Genomic DNA, 6000 nt, shown 5'->3' with positions numbered 1-6000 from the left:
CCCTGGTTTTTGTTGCTTTAGGATAACCTTCCTGCCCAGAGGAGAGGCCTGGGGGCCATCAGGTGTGGTCCCACCTGCAGCTTGGCACTTCAAAACTGTGCCAAGAGGGGAAAAGCTGTGCCAAGAGGGGAAAATTGGAGAGAAAACAGATTCTCCAGAACCACCCTTGATCTGTCTCCTCTCACTCATCGCACTTGGAGGAGGCTCTGGATAATTGATGCAGGGCAAGCCGAGGAAATCAGGAGGAGCTCTGGTTTTACTCCTTGTGTGCCGCCATGCAGCCTGGGAAAGGACAGGTGCTTTGTGCACGGCTGAAGGAATAAGAATAAGAATTTAAAACTACTTAGAAGCAGCCGAGAAGACTAGTAAGAAGAAGAAGAATTTAAGAATAGAAAAATGAAGAGAAAATTTAATGAATTAGTAAAACTAACAAATAGTTTATTTTTATTCCATATTGCATATTTACATTACAGTCTATGAATAAGCAATGTGTTGTAATTACAATACATTATAATGTCGTGACACTGGTCCCGTTATTGAAGAATATTTTTATTTTCTAATAAAGTTTGTAAGGCGCAAGAACAGAGTCCCCACATTTCATTTCCTGTCTCTCAGCGGTGCTGATGCATTTTCACACCCCGTGCCACTGAGTCCCTGGTGAGCAGTGACTGCTCAGCCCCAGCCCAGCAGGAGAGTTTCCAGCAGGGCTGGCACAGCTAGTGCTGAAGGTCACTGCAGGCTTACTGCCACTGCCACTGAGAGGAGGATTTGGTTAATGAGACCAACTACTGGACTCTCCATTGTTTCTAATGCTTTTCAGTTCATGACTCCTTCACTAAAATGAACTTTCCGAAGACAGGGTGAGGATATTCTTTTTCAAGATCTGACATTTACTCTTCTCCTCTTCCAATACACTGAAGTAATCTCTCAGTGGAGATCACAACAATACACAACTGGATAACCCAGCATTTTCTGCCGTGTTCTTCGTTTTCTAATTCGTTTTTGCACACGCCTGAACTCAAAAAGGTCAGCTCATGAGCACTGCACACTCCTTTTGCTCTTCAGAACCAGGCAGGTTTGGAGTGCTGAGCGCAGGTTGAAAATGGGCAAATGTGAGCGACATTGCAGCTGCATGGGGCAGCTGGGCACTTGTCCCCTCTGATGTCACCAGAGCCTCCCAGTGACAGCTTGGGCTCTGGATGGAACTCAGGTGGAACTCACATAGAACCAGATAGTTTATAACCTTTGGAAGAAGGGACAGCCACTTGGGAAGACTACACAGCCTTTGTGGTGTTGGGCAGAGAGGAAATCAGAAGGGCCAATGTCAGACTGGAAGTTAATTTGGCCAGTGACCTAAAAAAACAATAAAAACTCTTTCCATAACTACAATAGCAACCAAAGGAGGGCTCAGGAGAACCTTCAGCCTTTACTGGGTGGGGGAAAAGTGACAGTGAGAAAGGAGGACGAGGAAGGCAGTGAGGTACTTAATGTAAGGCCTGCTACAGTACCCTGATCTCCTCCCAAAACAAGATGACCCACTCAGCAGATGAGAGAAAGGCTGAGAGTCTCGATTCCCTGGAGTTTAGTCAAGTCTTAAACACTGCTTTTAACAGCAACCTCCTGGAGGAGCTGACTGCTCATGGCGGTGCTCTTTGCTGGGTAAAACACTGGCCATGGGCTGGGCCCAGAGTGTGGTGGGGAATGGAGTCACATCCAGCTGGGACAGACACCAGCAGTGCTCCCCAGGGCTCAGCATTGGGGCTGTTTTATGAGGAGTGACTGAGGGAGCACAAGGGGTTTAATCTGGAGAAGAACAAGCTCAGGGATGATCTCACTGCTCTTTACATCTTGCTGAGGAGGGGAGGTGGAGAGGGAGGTGCTGATCTCTTTTCCCTGGGACCCAGGATGCAGGGGAACACTCCACCTGTTCCTCTCTGCTGCTCCATCTTCATCATACTTGTCCCCTGCTCTGGCATGGGGCCCCTTCCAACGGCTGTAGTGCTTCAGGAAAACCTGCTGCTGCAGGGGCACTGCATGGGCCACACGTTCTTCAGGAAATGTCCATGTGCTCCAGCACAGGAGCTCTGTGACAGATACACAGATCCCTACTCTGGTGCAGGGAACACCTCATCTTCCTGCTCCTCCTCCTCCTCCTGCTCTCAGGTTGCTGTTGGCAGGGCTGCTCCTTACACTTCTTTCCTCCCTCCTCACTCCCCCTTACAGCATTTTCCCTCTTCTCCCAGCCTCTCCTGCAGCTCCACCTCTGCCAGGCTTGGACACCTGGGCCAAAGACACTCTTGGTCAAAGCTCTCTGCCTGTGCCAAGAGTGACTTCCCAGAGGCCTGGGAGACACAGGCAGGGCTCCCACTTTGGAAGGGGAGTGCAGGGAGAAAAGCAGAAGGTCTGTGTGCACAAGGGGGTCACCCAGCACCCATCAAACCGTGTCCAGAGGTGGCTGAAGCTTCAGCTGTGGGTCAAGATCTGATGATCGGAAACAGGTGACACAATGGTCTCTGCAGGCCTTTGGGTGTTCCAGTTTATGGGACCAGCCTCCTAAAAGGAGCAGTCTGAAGGGAAACAGGGGATCCCCATGATGGAACAGCCAATTACAGCAGCTGGAGCATATCCAGAGAAGGGCAACGAGGCTGGTGAAGGGTCTGGAACACACACAAGGTGAGGGAGCTGAGGGTGTTCAGCCTGGAGAAAAGGAGACTCACGGGAGACCTCATCATACTCTACCTCATCTTCCTCCTCCTCCTCCTGCTCCTCCTCCTCGTCCTGCTCTCAGGTTGCTGTTGGCAGGGCTGTTCCTCACACTTCTTTCCTGGAAAGGAGGGTGTAGCCAGGTGGGGGTCAGTCTCTTCTCCCAGGCAACCCGCGAGAGGACAAGAGGACATATTCCTAAGGTGCACCAGGGGAGGTTTAGGCTCGACATTAAGAAAAAGTTCTTCACAGAAAGAGTCATTGGGCGTCAGGGTGGGCTTCCCAAGGAGGTGGGGGAGTCACCATCCCTGGAGGTGTTTAAGAAAAGACTGGATGTGGCACTTAGTGCCATGGTGTCTAGTCAAGAAGGTGGGGTTAGGTTAGGCAATCTTTGACTTCTACTCTGTCGACAAGGAGTTAATTATCTGCTGAGTCTCGAGGACCAATTAAAAATGGACAAATTAGAACAAAATGTGGCTGCAGAGGAGGAGTGTGCAGAGATAGGGCAGCATTTTTCTATGAGGCCAGGAAAGGAAGGAAAGCAGCTGAATTATTACTGTTACTGAGGCAGGTGCAGAAACAGTTACAGGAAGAAATTGAGAAAAAACAAAAATTGAGAAAAAAGGTAGAGATGATGCTGAAGCAGACAGATAATCCCACAGCACTGTCTGGATTAAAAAACTAATTACATCTCCTGAAGGAAATGGAAAGGGAAATACAGAGAGTGATGCCTGTGATAAGGAACTAGGGGAAAATGATCCTTTATCTCTTTCAAATCCCCCCTGCCACATGCATGAAGCCAGATCCACTACAAAATCTTGGGGTGGATGGGGACACCAGGAAATTACCCAATTCAGGTGGCTGATTTGCAGGAGCCCTAAGTCAGCCAGGACTAAAATCCAGCAAATGGAATCCTATCAATGCAGACATAATAACAGCCCATACATTCAGATTCCAATTGGTTCCTGTCAACAATAAAATTTCTAACAACAGATATAGCAGAACAGCACTTAATGCAGCAGGATGCTGAGAAGTTGGGTGTATGACCCAGATAGCAAAGAGTTAAAATCCCTGGAGTCAAGGGAGCAGGAGTCACCTGATGAACTGCAAACTTAGGGCTCCTGGGTGAGAGCAGATGTCTGCCACCCACTTTGCAATTCAAGATCACAATGAAAACACTGGGTTTCAGTGTTCTGAACTATGGAGCCTGGCATCTGCTGGACAGCAGTGTGTGGTCCTTCAGCTTGGTGTTAACTCTGACACTAAAAGAAATCCAGAGGCTGCAGTGCACCTGCTCCATGGGGTGCCTGTACTCTCTGGTTCAAGGACTGTGGGTGCATCACAGTGCTGGATTTTGTTGTGGTGCAAGACAGAATTCCTAAACCTGATTTAGCCCCACTAACAGCTGCAGTACCAACACTGCAAACCTAAACCAACAGGCACAATAAAAGCAGCCAAGTGCTGGGGCATTGATGGGGGGGTACCAGACTGCAATACAAGCTGTAAAGAACGCCTTGTCTCTGAGAATTCCTGTTAAACCTGAGATGACAGACAGAAGCAGTCACTAGAGGGAGACAGCGCAATTTTATAGAACAACTCCAGAAAACTTTTCAGTTGGAAAATTACTAAAAAGCCAGAAAATCTATGCCTGTGGGTCTCACGGGTTAATTCACTGGTATTACCTTGCCTAGTGAACTCAGAACTACAGGATCAACAGCAATATTTGCCCATGTTGGAAGAAGATAATAGATATTATGAAAAAAAAAAAAAAAGAACTAGCCTGTCCATTTTTCTGTCACAAACAGTATTCACTTTTAAAACACTTTTTCTGAGAGGCTAAGAGAAAAGATTGTCATAGTCTTTGTACCTGTGTATCTATTGCATGACTAAAACCTCTTCCACCTCAAGTGATAATTCCTTTTATTTTGCTTTTTTAGCCTCTGAATTCATTACTGTTCATTTAACCATGAAGAAATTAAAGGCCCTGGTATACATTTTCCTAACTCCTACTGACTTCTGATCTATGAAGTACTTAGTGGTGTACAAATTTATTTGAAAGAGAGAGACAAGCTTCTTCAGAAACAAAACTTTGTGACCTACTAGGAATCGAGGAAACATGATGAGGCACTGATGGAAATATATTTGTTATGTATTGGATTTAAAATACATTCAATTTTAAATTTTAAGGTTGAGGCAAGAAAGTTTACAAATTCACAAACTTCAGTCGTTCCTCTTCTTCCTTCTCAACTCCTCCCTGTAGCTCTGTTTCATCCCTTTCCCCACTCTTCTTTGCCTTATGTTGCCTGTGTCAGCCTCAGCGATGACCTAAGGTTTAGCCTTGTGCATACGTCCAGTTACAGACTGATCAGATGAGTCTAATCAAAGATGCTAAGAGAGAGGCAGTACAAATGATGACCATTTCACAAACAGCTTCATTGAGACTGGATAAAGCAAATTGCTTGCTGGATTCTTTGCCAAGAGTTCCTGGGTCAGTGAAGTCAACAGGTTTAACAGTAATGAGGAAATGCTGACAAAACACTGAGTGACGATTGGCAGTAAAATACTTGTCCCTGATAGGGACTGTAAAAGGACTGAAGGTACATTTGCCTCCAGGACCTCCTCACACTTCTCAAAAGTTTTTCCAATACAGAAAATTCCTATTAGTTGAGCTGTGCTGAGTTAACAATATCCTTCCATGAAAAAACTGTTCATGCTAATCTAATCACTGTTAATCATTTACAACAGTATTTACACCAGGGCCTACCTAGCAGGGCTATTTCAGTTTTTATGAAAATAATATTTAAAATGACACAAACATGACTTTAGATGGACCTAGCAGTATGCAAAATCAGCACTGGATGCACAGGGTGCTAGTCCAATACAAGACATTTGCAAGATACTTTACCAATATCTATAAGTGTCATTTATGGAGCAAATGCTGCTGCCCAAGGCCTGATTTCTATCTGTCGTTCAGACACTTTTGAGAAAAACACTAAAGCATAATTAGCTCTAAACTATTTTGTGTCCTTCAGGGGAAATAATAATTCTACATGCTTCTCCTTCTGCCACTCATGATAGCACTGAAAACATCATCCTTGCTAGTTCTTGCAGCCTCCAAGGGCTACCCTTGAGTGTGATGACAAAGAATGTCTGTTGTTTTCCTTTACTAAAATCACAGGTTTACCTTTACTGTTAAAACTTCAGGAAAAAAACCCTTATCCTCTCTTCAATCCTTTCATCTGCTTAAATCTTATCCAAATGACAAAGGTAATAACATAAATTACAGACAGTGAAAAC

This window comes from Motacilla alba, chromosome 1, assembly GCF_015832195.1.
Source record: "Motacilla alba alba isolate MOTALB_02 chromosome 1, Motacilla_alba_V1.0_pri, whole genome shotgun sequence".
In the NCBI taxonomy this organism is placed as follows: Eukaryota; Metazoa; Chordata; class Aves; order Passeriformes; family Motacillidae; genus Motacilla; species Motacilla alba.
This window is presented reverse-complemented; position numbering follows the sequence as displayed.